The sequence below is a fragment of the Thunnus thynnus genome, chromosome 5 (genome assembly GCF_963924715.1).
Source record: "Thunnus thynnus chromosome 5, fThuThy2.1, whole genome shotgun sequence".
Lineage (NCBI taxonomy): Eukaryota > Metazoa > Chordata > Actinopteri > Scombriformes > Scombridae > Thunnus > Thunnus thynnus.
In genome coordinates, this window is record NC_089521.1 from 21,461,821 (window position 1) to 21,478,225 (window position 16,405).

At 37.0% G+C, this 16,405-nt stretch overlaps 3 long non-coding RNA genes across 3 annotated transcripts; 1 reads left to right on the top strand and 2 right to left on the bottom strand.

Annotated features, from left to right (window-relative positions):
- Window positions 1-1,133: 1,133 nt before the first annotated feature.
- On the top strand, window positions 1,134-2,834 carry LOC137183210 (uncharacterized). The gene is made up of 2 exons (XR_010928426.1): window positions 1,134-1,242; window positions 1,437-2,834. It is a non-coding gene; the product is annotated as an uncharacterized lncRNA (long non-coding RNA).
- A 2,800-nt stretch (window positions 2,835-5,634) lies between these two features.
- On the bottom strand, window positions 5,635-6,281 carry LOC137183834 (uncharacterized). Its single transcript, XR_010928550.1, has 2 exons — window positions 5,871-6,281; window positions 5,635-5,715 (listed from the first exon to the last, which is right to left on the bottom strand). It is a non-coding gene; the product is annotated as an uncharacterized lncRNA (long non-coding RNA).
- A 1,480-nt stretch (window positions 6,282-7,761) lies between these two features.
- On the bottom strand, window positions 7,762-10,514 carry LOC137183207 (uncharacterized). Its single transcript, XR_010928423.1, has 2 exons — window positions 9,243-10,514; window positions 7,762-8,887 (listed from the first exon to the last, which is right to left on the bottom strand). It is a non-coding gene; the product is annotated as an uncharacterized lncRNA (long non-coding RNA).
- Window positions 10,515-16,405: the final 5,891 nt, after the last annotated feature.

The following is a 16,405-nucleotide window of genomic DNA, read 5'->3' on the forward strand; positions in this document are numbered from 1 at the left end:
TATGTATTGCCATCTAACTAAAACACACATAGTACTGCCTGGAGATATATAATATTTAAGACCATGACAGACATATAACAGAGCTATGAGCAGGTTTATAGAGTGAGAGGATGAAAAAAAAAGTCAGGTTCATACTTTACAACTTGCTGAAAAAAAACAATGCAGCACAAAATGAAACTTTCTAGTTTTTACTTAAAATTATATAGGAAACAATATCAAATAAAAACAGTTTACCACACTAAACATAACAATTACAAGTGTTAAAACTCTTGCTTGCATTGGGAATTAGATCAGAAAATAATTCTTGCCTGTTACACATATGCCTGTTTTAAGATTAATGCTAGTGCATCTGTGAGGCTTTACAGTGGTGTTATGAGTTAAAAGCAATCATCAGCATGCTAACATGCTCACAATGACATGTGGATGTTAAGTAAGTAATTAAGTAAAATGTAATAAGGTTGAGATACAGAAGAAACAGAATATAACTGGAGAAACACCTCCCACCAAAGACCTCTGTCTTGCGATATAGTTGTATTAAAATGCATCTAATTGAAATTTAGTAGGTTGGTGTTTAAAGAAAAAAGGCTCACAAACTCATCTCAAGAGTGAAATATTCTTCACTGTCCTTATCCATCTTATGCAGGTGCTACAAGCAGATCAAATTACAGAGAAAATCAACAGATGTTTTTTATTATAAAAGTAGAGCGATGTATTTATCTACTAGACTTGCTTGCATATTGAAGTATACATAATATTCAGACAGCAGTATGTTCTTCAGTCTCCTGTGTTTTGTGTTTTTTCTGGACCTGAAGTGGCATGGATGCAGCATCAGTGGCTTCTTCTTTATTTTGATGACATCTTTCACGGTTTTTGTTGTCTTGTTTGTTCATTTTTGTATATATAATGTATACAACAAGTAAAAAAAGTAAAAGTGTGACCACAGTGTTTCCAAGCCCCTTGAGTGGACAAGATAATTGACAGATAACTCAGTAAGACACTGAACCAAAATGTTCATCAATACTGTCGCATAAGAAATCACAGGCTGGTGCTCTCATGTTACACATCAGTTTCTGACATTTGCCAAAAACAAACACATATTATCATATTTGTTCTTACCTGAGACAAAATATAAAACCTGTGTGAACAGGTCAGTAGTCCCTGAAGAGTAAATTGTTGTGTTGTGTTGGTTGGTTTACACCACTTAAGATAGGTTTGTTCAGCTTTTACAAATGTGTCTGATCAGTCTGACTGTGCACAGACCGAGTATTGGCCATCAAGCAACATCAGGGCCATCCACACTACAAAAGGGAGAAAGCTACAAAGAACTTTCTTGTATCCATCGCATCCGTGAATCAGCATCATCAGCAGAGACGCTGTACCAGCAGGAATTTAAAAAAATGGAAACACAAACATGCTGTTCCATCCCAGATTGCAAGGGCAAGCAAATTCCACCTCTAACATCTCCAAAACAGCAAGGATGAAGGCAAAAACCACATTTGACACAACGGGCTTGTTTCCAAGCTCATCCCTGAGTGTTGTGATCAGATCTTTCTCTGCTCCCATCATGAATTCTAGACAAAAAGAAAACAGTCCACATTTATGGATGATTCAGGAATGTATTTTATGGATCTGCTTTGATTTTTCATTTGTTTTTTTGTGCATAGGTTCACTTAGCATTTTTGCTCTTAGGCCATGTTTAACCCTGAGAGGTTGCAGAGGAAGGAAGATAAAATTGAGGGAGAGATAGAGAAGATATATTAGGGTTTGATTCATGGCTTTCAAGGCATGTTTGATGGGATTTAAGTGAAATAAGGGCTATGGTAAAAGAACAATTGGATTTTCGGGGAATAGGTAAAAAAAATCTATTTTGCACATGTCAGTTTTCACAACGTTTGCAGTGGCTGGCAGCAGAAAGCTCTTATAGTGTTTTAAAGGAAGTACTGAAAAAATACAAGCTTCAGAATGGCTTGTAGCTCATCTCACTTTTTGTTTCAATTTTCTGAATTTTGGGGATGCGAAAGGAAAAAGGTTATTTTGATATCTAAAAATGAAATTGTTAATTCAAAAAGTGCATAAAATAGTGAATGTAATTTGTCTTAACACTGAGTATTTAATTGGCACATTTTTAAATATGACATTTAAAAAATATATATTTTAATTCATAAAGACTTTCATTTATTAAATATGTCAGTAAATTTGTTGTAAAATAATTTTAAAATATAATAATTTGAAGATTTTCAAATGTATACACAACAGTTTATATATCACACACAGAGTGCACGATACAAACCTATACATTTAACATAAGATGGAATAAATTAGTTATAACTGTCTCCCAGTTTGTAATTGTGCATTCAGAATAAACATTAAAGTAAGATGTACCAACCTTTAAGTTCAAACAGAAAAATATTCTTCTTGAGGACTGATTACTTCAAGTGAAACTCTTTCAACTGCTCAGTGTTATAAGATGTTTTTTTCCCCTTCAGCTTCTTTCTTCTGTATTGTGGTTTTGATCTGTGCTCATTTGTTCTTTTGTCACTTGTCCTCAATATAGCCCACTTTTAATTAGATCTTGGTCAAGCAAAACCTAGACCTGACAAGATCTACGTGCATTTAGATGTCTAGACTAAAAGGTCTCATGTGTTTTAAGAGTGAAAGTTAATTAGACATTTTCATCTTGCACTGTTACAAAAATGAATATGTCATGTTTGACATGTCCTGTTTATGGATTATGCTATATGAGAGTGAACATCTACTGTATATCTGGAGGATTCATCTTTGAATGTTGTGCAGATATTACCCTGAACATGTACAATAAAAGATGTGACACTCAAGTCTGTTGGTCTTGGCCGTTATCAGGTAAGTAAACCAGTTTACTGAGCCAAAATGCAATCACCATTTTTACTACAAATGTTGTAAAATACTGATATTTTCCATTTAATTCCAACCTCTGAAGAATTAGAACGAAGATACGTTACAATGAACAATTATTTATAATTCCTCTCAGAAAGAAAACATGCAGAGGCTCTTAAGGCTGCACAGAAATCAGCTGATGAAACCATTGGAACAGGCAGTGCTTTAGACAGACTATGACAAACATAAAGGAGCCCATCATCTGCATCTTAACAGTAATGTCCTGGTTTCTTTGCTCTTTGCTGATGACATCACAACTTTGGTAAATAGTTTTGCTTAGAGCATTTAATGTTATGATAGATTTTTATTGGGAGAAAAATAACATCATTTGAAGAGTGAAATGTAGGTTTTGTGTGTGAAAATCAAGTAATACATCAGTGCTACAATTCTTTATGCAATTGTTAAAATTGACAACATTCAGCACACATTCATCCGATTACAACCACAATAAATTATACCAACAGGATTGTAATTTTAAAGATGTCTTACAAATCAAACACACATTAAGCTGTCATCAAGCATCCTCTTCATCCCATTCTTCACATATATTAGGGATAATGGTGTCTATGTGGCAGTAAATAAACATACATTTGGATTGTGAAATATAATGTGATTTAAAACAATGTAATAAATGTTATTTGTATGGTGCATTTCAGTCTTGATTGACTGTGGAGGAAATGATTGCAGCAGTGGTCTAACAGCTAATAAAAAGCTGAATTCATCAGTTTCATTTTGAGTGTGTGTCTGAGATTGAGGAAGCTACAGCATGTACATGACAATGCTCAGTATGCATTAGCTGAACCACTCTAATTTATGTCATACTTAAAACTGTTTCACACCATTGTGGCTGTATTTCTTTAATAATATCTTTTCCAATATATTCTCATAAACACAAAAGTTTCCAATCCTGTTATTTTAATGTTCCCAAATACTGAATACATGTAAACTGAAAATGGATGGTGGTTAAAGACTTTGAGCCTTTCTGTATTCCTGACATCACTCAGATCATCATATTAACAGTGAACATTTAATGAATTAATCTTGGCATTCAAAGGCATGCTTTGTGACAGGAAACAGGAAAAAAACTGGAAGAGTAAAAAAGTGTGTGATTTAAGTGATTTAACCTTATTTCAAATCATGCAATGAATCATGTAAATAAGCTTGTATGTCATGTACACGTGTTCAGGCTGGGAGTCTTATCAAACATGTAAAGTTTGGTGCAGACTGGAGCATTTACAATAAAATTATAGCAACTTCCTCTGTCATGGCGAAACATCAAATCTCAACAGTGTGAGGATGAGAATTTTCTGCTGGGTGAGACATGGCTGCGTTGCTCACACCTGTGTCATAAAAGTCATGCAAGTTTTGTGCCCATTCACTTGAATTTCAATTAGTAAATTGAAAACCCTTGATGAGTTTGTGTGTAAAACAAATTAATTTCCTAATTTTCATCAAGTCTATTTTTAGGAATGTTAAGACTTTTAACTAGGGATGCACGACATTGGATTTTTGCCGATTTCCGATTTCCAACTCATTGTGGCCGATTGCAGATGCCGATATATGCACATATTTTTTACCAGCTGGCTGCGGAGGCTATTATGCATGCAAGCATAGATTATACTACGGTCAAGAAAGACAATATATGAAGGAAGAACTTAGGAAGACTGGAGTTTAGTAGCTCAGCATTAAAGTTCTTCCCTCATATAGGCTATAGTCTTTCTTGATCACTAGTACAATATATGATTGCATGTGTAATAGTCTCCTCAGCCAAGTGGGAAAAAATATGTGCACATATGAACATTGGTAACTGGCAAAAATGACAGTCAAAAAGTAATCATGTTAAATAATTTTGATCCAATATTGAACAAGATAATCATGATTATGATTTTTGCCATAATCGAGCACCCCTACCCTTTCAGAGTACTCTTCTTATGAAATATCCTCATAAATCCCATGACTTTGGCCAAATCTTACATTAAAAATCACATTTTTTTGTAGGAAATTTTGTCGCGAATCCATTGATACAGGTTTGAAAGTGGTCGGACTTATAGTTTAGACATCAGACACCCCAGTTTGGCACAAAGTCCATGCCCAGAGATTGCCTCCCCATTAGTTTACATTGTAAGGTGTGATGTCGCACTACAACTTTCAGGGCTTACTAGATCTAAATTGTTCGAATTATTACAAAGTTTTTAATAACTTTTGTTCAGCACAGTGTGATAAGTCATGTATATAAGTTTGAAGCCAATACCATTGACGCCCTAGGAGGAGATAGCGTCTGATCGGGGTCCAAAATTGGCGCAAAGTCATACTTTTTATGAGCAAAATGCGGACTTCCTGTTGGATTTAGGTCAGGGGTGTCAGCATATGATTTGTAGATCTTGATGAGACGAATAATTGAGTTTTGGTTCGATCTCTCTACGACATTCCTACGGGCTGTAGTGGCCATTTTAGATACAAAGGTGGCGCTCTCAAGCACATTTTGGCACTTCGGGGATTAATTTTTACATTTTATCAAATCTTTCACCAGACCTGATGTGCGTGCCGAATTTGGTGAGTTTTTGAGTATGTTTAGGGGGTCAAATTTAGGGTTGAAGTGGCGTATTAATAAAGAAAGAAAAATAAGAAAGAAGCAAACATATGCTTCGCCCTTTGGGCTCAGGCCATGCTAACATAGACGTCTCCATTGTCTGAGGACAGAAGAACTTGTGTCAAACTGCAGTCAGGTTTCTTCATGTACTTCATGATCACATAAACAAGGAGAAGTACGGTCAAAAGAAGGAGCAGACAAAGTCCGATTCCCTACAGAGTGGAGAATTGACATAATTTAGTAAGACACAGAACCAAGATGTTCATCATCACTGTCAACCAATCATATTTGGTAGAAAGCTGATTCTTCAGTTTTTAAATTATCATTTTTTGACATTGTGCACAAACAAGAGACATATTTTTCTCACCTGAGACAGAACATAATCACTGTGTGACTGAGCCATGAGTTCCTCTGATCTTGTCATGTTGGTTGGTTCACACCATTTCAGATACGTTTTGTCAACAGAAACAAATTTGCCTGGCCAGTCTGTCATTGCACAGACAAGGTATTGACCATCAAGGAAAATAATACCCTGCCACACCATGGGGGGTAAAAAGAAGGACCACCATTTGTCAGAATTATTTTTATCTTTTCCATCCCTGAGTCTATTGATCAGCATCATCAGCAGAAATGCTGTACAAGCAGGAATGATGAAAAATACAGCAGCAAAAAATCTGTTCCATTTAGGATCACAAGGGCAAGCAAATGCTGCCCCCAGTATCCTCTCTGTGATAGCCATGAGGACGGCAAAAATCACATTTTCCACAACAGGGCGGTGTCCAAGCACCTCCTTGAGATTTGAGAACAGCGCCTTTAAATCCATTATGAATTCTACAAAGAGAAAAACGCAGATGTAAAAAGAGAGAAAACATCTATATGGTAAATATTTATGAGGATCAAACGAGTAATCAGAAGTATTGGAGAGTGGCTGTGTTAACCATTGCCAGAATCTCCCCAGCTGTGTTTATTAGGAGACGGGTTCATCCAAATCCAAACAAGTGTTGTTCTCCACCATTGACAAAGCCTGACTTTGTTGAATGGTTAAGATTAATGATGGTCATTGCATCTTATGAATCTCTAATCATTAGCACTAATTATAGACATAATTATACATAATATGAAGTAAAGATCTTGACTATTTTCATAGCTAAAATGTTGCAACTCATTTATGTTGATTTATGTGGTATTTATTTGTACTTTGTGCCCCCTTTCCCAGTTTTTTTAATCTTGTCTTGTAATAGCTACTTTTATGTGTTCATAGGTATTTAAATACCCTGAGACAACCATCTTTTTACATTACAAAATTGAATTTTTCTACCACTTTGAACTATGTGAAATCAATCTTTTTGCACAGATCATGGGTTATGCAGTGGGTGGCAGCAGAATGCTCTGCAGGGATTGAAGAAATAACACAAAAACTCTGACAAAGCTTGAACACACCTTCAGCATTACTTACAAAGTGTAAATATGATTGAATTATTGGATTTCACATCACACCAAAATGGACTGAACAAATTAAATTTAATATTATTGTATTTAACAATTATGTTCTCATGTATTTGTTAAATAATATTAAATAAATTGATATTTTTATTAGATTAATATATTTTAATGAATAAATAAAAACACAACAAAAAAAAAGAATGTTAAAAATCAAAACTTTTTAGAAAGAAAACATTTCAGTAACATGTTAAAAAGGTTTCTGAAATTTAAAGACTTTCAAGTGTCCCAGACGTTATGGGCAACAATGCCACACTCTTGTAAGATAAACAGTACACAATGTAATATAAAACGTTAAGACTTAATAAAAACTTCAATCAATCTGCTTTAACTGTCTCTGAGTATGTATTTGTGCATTAAGAAAAATAAAAATAACCAACCTTCAGACTGATTTTGACCAAACCTTGAGAGATGTACTGTTGAAGAAGGCTGAGCCAAAGTGAAACTTCCAACACTGTCTTTGGGTTTTTATTACGTGTTTCTGTGGGTGTTTCCTTGTTATCTTCTGTTCTGACACTTGGTGTTTCTACAACTACTGGCATTTTCAAGTCCCAGCAGTGAAATTTAGGTTGTCCTATGTTGCTTGATAAACATATACACAGTATTATTACACATCTTGAGAATAATTACTAAATAATGTGATTTAATAAAATTTATGAAGCATTTTATGGGTCCAAACACCACTTTTGTTCATGTCCCACAACTGTGGTCTCAATCTTGAGATGCATAAAATGAGCTAATTCAATTACAATATGACATTGTTTCAAATGAAACTGTTTAATATAAATTTTACCTTATTTTTTTGTTTACTGATTATTTATGATTTTTTCATCTAAATGCATCTGCCCCACACTTCTGAGTGACACAGAACAAATGCCATAGTAAAAGAAAAACAAGGTAAGGATCATCTTTTCTTGTGAAGTATTAATTGTGTGTCCTTACACTGCAAAACCCGATGAGTTAGTTCAACTGTTTGAGGAAACCGATTGCCTTTAACCATTTAAGTTTATTGACTCAAACAATTTAAGCATGAAAAATTCTTTCATTTGCATACAAGTAACTAAAGTATTTATTATATATTAAGTTAATAGTACCGATTCCACTGAGTTCATTGAACTTAAAACTAAGAAGTATTTTAGACTCATATGTAGCATTTCTCCAAACTTATTAAAAATGTGTTGATAGAATTTATCTGAATTAAGTAAGACTAATTTCAATGGATCTTCTACACAAATGTTACCACTTAAGTTTCCTTTACCCAGTTATCTTCCACTAAAGCACATTATATTCCAGTTGTGACAACTTTGTAGCCACTCAATTCATTTGAGGAAACCGATTGCCTTAATGTTATTTTCATGTAGTAAGGAAGAAAGTGTGAAGACACCACAGAAACAGTGCAAACACACATTGTAGTAAAAACTATTAAATCAAACTAGAACTCTTGTGACTAGTGACTTGTGACTGAAATACCTGTTTCAACACACAAAAATCAGAACTAAAAACAGTTTCTGGAATGCAAGCCAAATGATCATTTTTAGACATTTCTGACTTTCAACAACAAAACCTGCTGACAACTTTACTCCAGCTCATTTCTCAAGGCCTGTAACTTGGGTTTGAGCTGCTTTCTCTCCCATCATGAGGATTAGAGGAAGAATACGTGGATGAACTCAAAGAGGACTTAGCTTCTCAGGAAAGCTCACAAATGGAGAGCATAGAGCAGTCCAACAAAATCACCAGTGAATCTGTCCAGATCTGTGAGACATTACAACCTGATCCTCGAGGACGACTGACACGTGGTGAGTTTCAAAGGGACTCCTGCTGGCACCTCTTCATTGACCACTGCCAACAAAGCCACTGCTCCCTCTTAGGTTGCCTGCAACTCATCTTGAAAAGGGAATACATGTTCAGTGCATGTGAGTGTTATTCTACAAATCATTGAGTTTATAAAAGGGCTAGTGATGAAAATAAAGAATAAAGACAAGCACCATCTTCACACCAGTCTTGCAATTAATACAACAATATTATAACATTTAACAGTCAACATTCAGTTAAGCAAGGGGGAATACTGCATTTTCTGGGCTAGATAATGTGACACCCACTACACAGAAAAAATTAAGTAACACACAGAAGTGCGCTAAAGGCAGCCAACAGGGTACACAGTAGAACGTAGGAGGCAATTTTTATATTCATCTGTGAGGTACTGAGCTATGGATATGGGAAAAGGAGAACACAAAAATACCTTGCAAGTTTTGGAGACCTCTGATGAATCCTCCTTTAAGTACAGCGGTAGGCTGGCCAGGGTTGCTGTTCTAGCTGCACTGATGTTCTCATCCTGTTGCACAAACAAAAACAAAGTATCCATATAGGGATACCTTGTCTTCCTCTTTTTATAGAGCAGCTGAGGTGTATATTTATCAAGTTCAGCAAAGAAGGAAAATCGTAGATTTTGATTAGTGATCCTGTGAAATCCACTGTTGAGATGCATGGAAAACAAAAGCAATGTGAGATTGAAAAACTGGATGTTACAAACATCTTTTAGACTCTTGAGAGGCATGGGCATATTAGCTAGCGAGCTAACAGTTATATTTTTAACATAAAACTTTAACAAACTAACATTACTCAGCATCAGCTATCAAGTGATCTATACAAAGATACTATCAAGTATCTTAACGTTATGAAACTTTTATTGCTGAACCACTACAGCATGAACTGGTCTGCTTGCAAGCTAACTTATGGCTAAAGTTTGTACAACTCAGTAACGTTAACGTTAAGCTAACACGTTAAAGCATTCACACAATGCACTTTTACAATTAAAACAGCAAGACAAACAATAACTTATGCAAACAGTAATAAAATAACAGGACAAAGTAACCTTACATTGAAAACCATATATGTGTCCTGACCCCAGTGCTGCAGGTACAGCTTGTCTGTTAAACCAGTGCTGAGAGCAAACATACACACTCTCTCTCAGTACCACGTGCACAAAGACCACAGTGAACTGCAGGTTCATTGTTTACATTCTGGGAAGGATGAAACTAACTGGGTTGCCCAAATACAAATGAAGAGTGAATAAACTTTAGGTGGGCAACTTATGACTATTTTCGATAGAGCTTACGATTTTTTTTTATTTTTTATTAAAAGTTTGGTGATACAGTATCATCAGATGCCTTCTTTGGTTTACTTGGGTACAACATGATGATTTATAAACTGGAATAAAAGCAAAAATTATAATCAACATCATAGCAGCCCATCAGCAGGGCTTACATTTTGGTAATGATGTAAAGTCAACTTAAAGAAAATGAGTCAATAAAACAAACTGGAGTTATATCAGCAATACTTAAAATGCTCCAAAAATTTAAGTGCACTCAAAACAAATGAGTTATTACTTCAACAATTGATTTTTGAGTTAAGTTAAATTCATGAGAATGAGTGACTCCAACTTTTTTCCAAGATTAAGTTATGTTAACTCACTTCTTTTATTAAGATGCACTGTTAGGTTTTACAGTGTACCATACAGGCTAGTAATTGTGTATTTTAATTAATTTTAATTAATTTTAATTAATATTACTGTTTAATTCATTTATATTAGATACTAAGAGTCAAAGCTAACGTAGCAGACCTTGCTAACTGCCATTTATCTGCAACATCAGTAAAAAATGTAATTTCTGCAAGATGTCTTTACCGCAGCAGCTTTAGGTGCTGGGTAGAGACCTTGTGTCGTGGTAGAGACAAATACAAGGTGAGTTATATATTATATTGCAAATATTTAGTCTATTGTAAACTAAACATAAACATGTAATTTTTGCAACCCTCGATGAGACCAAATTCATCTACAATATTCTGGGTCATGTTCATACCTTTGAAAATGCTTATAAATCATTTTATATGTCAAAGCTGACACAAATTTGTTTACATACATCAGGGATGTCCAAACTAAGGGCCACTGTGGGTGCATTTCAACCAAGCAGAGACACACGTGATTCCAGTGTGCCACATAACTATGAGGTCACGTGTCACTGTTTTTTTGGAACACAAGCCTCCGCAAAATGTCAACTGTCAGATGTTAAAATATCAAATCTGTGGGGAATTTGTGGGGTCTGAAAAAGAGAACGAGGTGCACCGGTATTACATACAACCTTTGTTGACAGCAACAGAACATACCGAGAAATTGATATTCTATGATTTTGAGACGTATGTAGATTCATCAGGCGTACACTTCCCTTTTTTGATATGCACAAAAATGCTCAACGGTATAAGATGGAACACACAGGGTGTGGATTGCGCTGAATGGTATATCGCGCATTTCAGGCAACCTTTGTACAAAAAATCTCTAAGTCTTTATCGCTCACAATGCTAAAGGATTTGACAGCTACATTGTGATCAATGCCATGGTTGCTCTGAATATGCAGCGCATTCTCATCATGCAAGGCAGCAAAGTTATTTGTTTCACAGACACAAATTACGAACACAAGTACATTGATTCTCTCAGCTTTCTCACCATGCATCTATCGGCCATGCCTAAAGCTTTAGGTTTTGCCGATAAAACCAAGGGTTTTTTTCCTCATGGGTTTAACTCATAGAATATTTGAATTATGTAGGCCCCTACCCCCCACCTGAGGCTTACAGCGTTGAGCAAATGACTAAAGAGGGAAAGAGAGAATTTGACATATGGTATGCGACGGTGCATCAAGGCACATTCAATTTTGAAAAAGAAGCTATCAGTTACTGTCAAAATGATGTGGATATTATCTTGGAGGCTTGCTGCATTTTCAGAAAAGGTTACATCGACAAAACAGCTGTGAGCGCATTCAGCTGTGTCATCATTGCTTCAGCTTGCATGAAAGTGTTTTGCACAAATTTCCTACCTCTTAATACCCTGGCTGTTCCATCACCCGACAATTATCAAAGGCAATTCAAATCCTATTCAAACGCCAGCATCCAATGGTTATAGTGGGTAGCGCATACAGAGAACATCTTCTTTCAACATGCCTTGAACGAGGGCGAAAAACAGATAGGACGATACTTTGTAGACGGTTATGCAGAGGTGCAAGGTGTGAAATATACATGGGAGTTTCTGGGTTGTTCTTACCATGGTTGTCCATCCTGTTTTCAGTCTCATGAGACCTGTCCTCTGACTGAAAGACTGTTTGAAGAGTTGCATGTGGTCTGCGAAGAGAAATTACAGACGTTACAGTCTGCCCATGGCATCAAAGTGATTGTCACAAGACAGCATCGTTGGGCTGAGGTGAAAAAATCCCATCAGGGGTTAAAGGAGTTTCTCGAACATTACAAAGCTCCTCAACCTCTCTCACCCTGCGATGCTCTGTACGGCAGTAGAACGAGTGCTGTGAGGCTGAGGTACAGTAAGTACATGTGACATTCTTGTATCCCTTTGTCAACTGTGCATTTCCTTACCCTCGAGGACACCCTAAAATGATCAACACAGATTTCCAAGAGCCTCAAAACTACTTTGGGATAATCAGGGCTGTTGTCTACCCACCTCAGGGTTGTTTTTCCCCATTTTACCTGACAGAACAGCTGTAGATAAAGGTCTCTGGCACCACTTCACCTACTTCCAAGGTGCACGGAGAAGGGAAAGAAGTCTAGAGAGATGAGAACTCAAGCAACACTTGTAGTATGAAGAACAACTTTATTTATTATTTATTATTACACTAATAAAGTTGTTCTTCATACTACAAATGTTGCTGGAGTTCTCATCTCACCTGACAGAACAGCTGCAGGTAAACTGCTGTTCATTCTCTGTTGTACGTGCACTGAGCTTTTTTCAGGACGGTGCATGTACACATGACAAGGACGCCAGAGTGTTGATGGGGGTTTGGGTCACTCCCGAATTCAACAAGGCCTTGGAGATGGGGTATCAATTAGGTAAGATCACGGAGGTGTGGCACTTTGATCGACAGAGCGATCATCAGAGTGCATGTACTTGACATCTTTGTCAAGTACATGCACACTTTTCTGAAGGGTAAACAGGAAGCATCAGGGTACCCCCCTGAGGCCACAGATCAGGAAAGTAGAGAAAAGTACATTAGGGATTACAAGACCAATCATGGCATTTTGCTGGACGCCGACAAAATCAAACCAACCCCAGATAAAAGACAAGTGTCTGAACTCTGTCTTAATAGCTTTTGGGGAAAATTTGCGCAGAGAAGTAACCTGAACCAGACCACTTTAATCAGTGACCCTGAAGAATTTGTCAGTTACATGTTTTCAGAAAAATACAAAATCAAATACTTTTCCTTCCCCAACGACACAACGGCTCTCATTCAATGGAGTCATGGTCATGGCGATCGTTATATCGCACAAGGTGGATAATGTCTTTATTGCAGCATTCACCACAGCCTACGGCCATCTAAAGTTGTATAGCTATTTGGAGTAGATGCAAGAGTGGGTTCTCTAGTATGACACAGACAGCTTGATCTATGTCACAAAAGAGGGGGAACCTCGACTCATATTGGGAAATTATTTGGGGGATTTGACGGACAAATTGGGTGGCGATAGCATTCAGGACTTTGCGGCTGCCAGACCTAAAAGTTATGCCTATCAGACTAAAAACAAACAAGTTGTGTTGCGCGTGAAGGGTATTATTCAGGCGAGTGAATGTTGCGAATAGGTCAACTTTGATAGCGTCAAAGAGCTGGTGGAGCTACATGCAAAACTGCACTGCGTGGGGCATCATTGAAACCCCTCAGCACAACACTGTGCATGATCAGAAGGGTTTCCTTCTAAAAAACTCATCATTTCAGATAAAGTTTCGAGTCGTGTTTGATAAGAGACGGTTGCTTTCCACAGGTCAAAAACCTTTTGGTTATTGAAAATGTCACACCAGGGTGTTACTGAAGAAATTGACTTTGATCCTGGATTGCAACTAGCTTTTTCATGCCAGATTGTGGGACCAAGTGGTTGTGGAAAAACTTTTTTTGTAAAAAATGTGTTGGAAAACTGTCAAGAAACTGTCAACCCTTGAGATGAGAGGAGAAGAATGAAAATATTAAATTTATTGAGGGACTATCTGATTCTTTTGAAGATGAAAACCTGTTTCCGCCTGATCAGAATTACGTGATTATCCTGGACGATGTCATTTTTCAGGCCTCCGACCATCCTGAAGTAGTCAAGATTTTCAGACAATACAGGCACCACAAGCACATGAGCGTCATGACGTTAATGCAAAATGTGTTTCACCAGGGTAAACATAGTCGGACCATCAGTTTGAACAGCAGTTACCTGGTCTTGTTAAAAACCCTCAAGACAGGTTACAGATAAATATATTAGCTCAATAAATTTTTCCTTTGCAGAAAAGTTTTCTGGAGAGCAGAAAAGCTCTCTTTCCAAAATAGATACATAACAAGCTCAAACAATAAGGGTGGTCATATGACGTAGGGGTACTTTAAATCTCATCTCCAGTCTTAAACTTCCATTGGAAATGGGGAATAAGGTGTCGGTGTCTTTGCCTGTGTTGAGATTGAACGCAAACAAGGAGTATCCCTGTTCAAATTCCTCTGTTGATGCTCAGAGATAAATCTTTCAAGTGTCTCCCCATAGCCGTAAACATATTGTAAAACTCTCTGACGGATATCCCTTAGTTAAATTGCTGGAGAGCTTTGGCAGGAACCTGCCTACCGTCCTGACACAAAGCCAAGTATTCCACGTCCCTATGGATAAAATTGAAGGAGACAGATCTCTTCTTCCAGTAAAGGCTTCGGGGTTCACCATACCTTAAACAACGTATTTAGGCATTGCTTCCAAGAGGAGATTCTCTGGTTACATATTCGTGAATTTTCTGAGATGGAGTACGTTTTTACATTAATGTGGGATAAGGGGTAGAGAGCGTTACCCTTCAATAAGGCAGTGGCTTTCTTGACAAACAGAGAGGCTCCCTGTATTTTTAATCAGAAATTGCTGTTTGGGGCACACATGAGACTGAAAGCTGGTGATGTAAGAGAGTGATGTAAGAGTGGGCAGACTTCCTTCCTTTAGGAACGCTTCTATCGACTGGTTTTCACTTTTCAGTGCGCTGATGTTTTTTAGATCCCTCTGAAATGCGCTGCCATGGAGGTCTCTTCCTCGCTCTTCTAGCCAAAATCATAATACCTCCTGATCCGGTTATTTTACTGACGGCGTGGCTTATCACCTCCGAGGATATGTGTTTAGCAGCTGATTTAAGATGAGATTTAGCGATGGCAAAACCTCTTTTCATCAAAACAAAATAATTAATTGAATTGAAAATATAGACCCTATCCCTCTCGTTTCTCGGGCACAGGCCAAGATTCTTGATAACTCGTCACAGGCGTCTCACTGATCACCGTGACTAGGGGAACTCTCTTGATCATCTGGAGTTTCTGCATATTTCTTCATCGCTTGTATCGGAAACCAAGTATTGAGATGTTCTCTTTGCCATGTTGAGGTTTTTTTTTTTATGCAATCAAAATGTTCAGTTTCAGTGATAAATGCGGTTGAACCCTCTCCTCTTATTGACCTTTTTAACACCAAACCTCTTTCTTCTTCATTGACATTACCCTTTCTGATTGGTTCATGGGCGGGGTTGGACTTCAATGACGTTGCACTTTCTGATTTCTGGTGGGGTCGGAAGGACAAGCTGGAAGGTACGGCCAGAAGGTCAAAAATCGGGTTCAGAAGTTCAACCTGTCAAATTTGAAGAGAAGTTATCCCTCTCTCTCTCTGCATGAATAAACATACCCACAACCCCACACACCTCCGCTCAACCCTGTGGCTGATGAGCAACCTGTGTCAATTACACCCCAAAACTATGGAATACACTGCCCATAGACATACTCTAATATATATTTTATCCGTTGATCATTATTATTTCCAACAAGGAAATAAAAGGTGCTGAGATGACATTAATGCAGTCTGTTGTATCTCTGCGATATGTGCAAAACAGGACAAAAATATTGTTTGTGGATAAGATAAAGGCAAAGCAAAACAAATTTATTTGTATAGCACATTTCAACAACAAGGCAATTCAAAGTGCTTTACATAAAACACAAAAGGCATCAAGACAGAATATAAAAGCAACACAAGGCAATGTAAAAAGACATTTAAATACAATAAAGATAAAATTGTAACCATAGCCATCTCTACAGCTGGCTAGTGGCTACAGCCTGACTATGGGAGGATGAGAAAATCGCAGTTCAAATCCATTCCCTATAAGCCTGTTTTACCAATGTTTTGTGATTGTTATTTTTGTATGGCACACAGTGTGTTTTTTACATACATATTGTAATGACAATAGTCTAAAATTGTGTGAAAATGCATAGTTTTTAGTCAAATAACATCAAACTTTCCAAATTCCCTGACAAAACCCCCTGTGTGCCAGGCCCTTGAACTGGTGTTTTTATTAGACTGCTGGATAGCATCATAAAA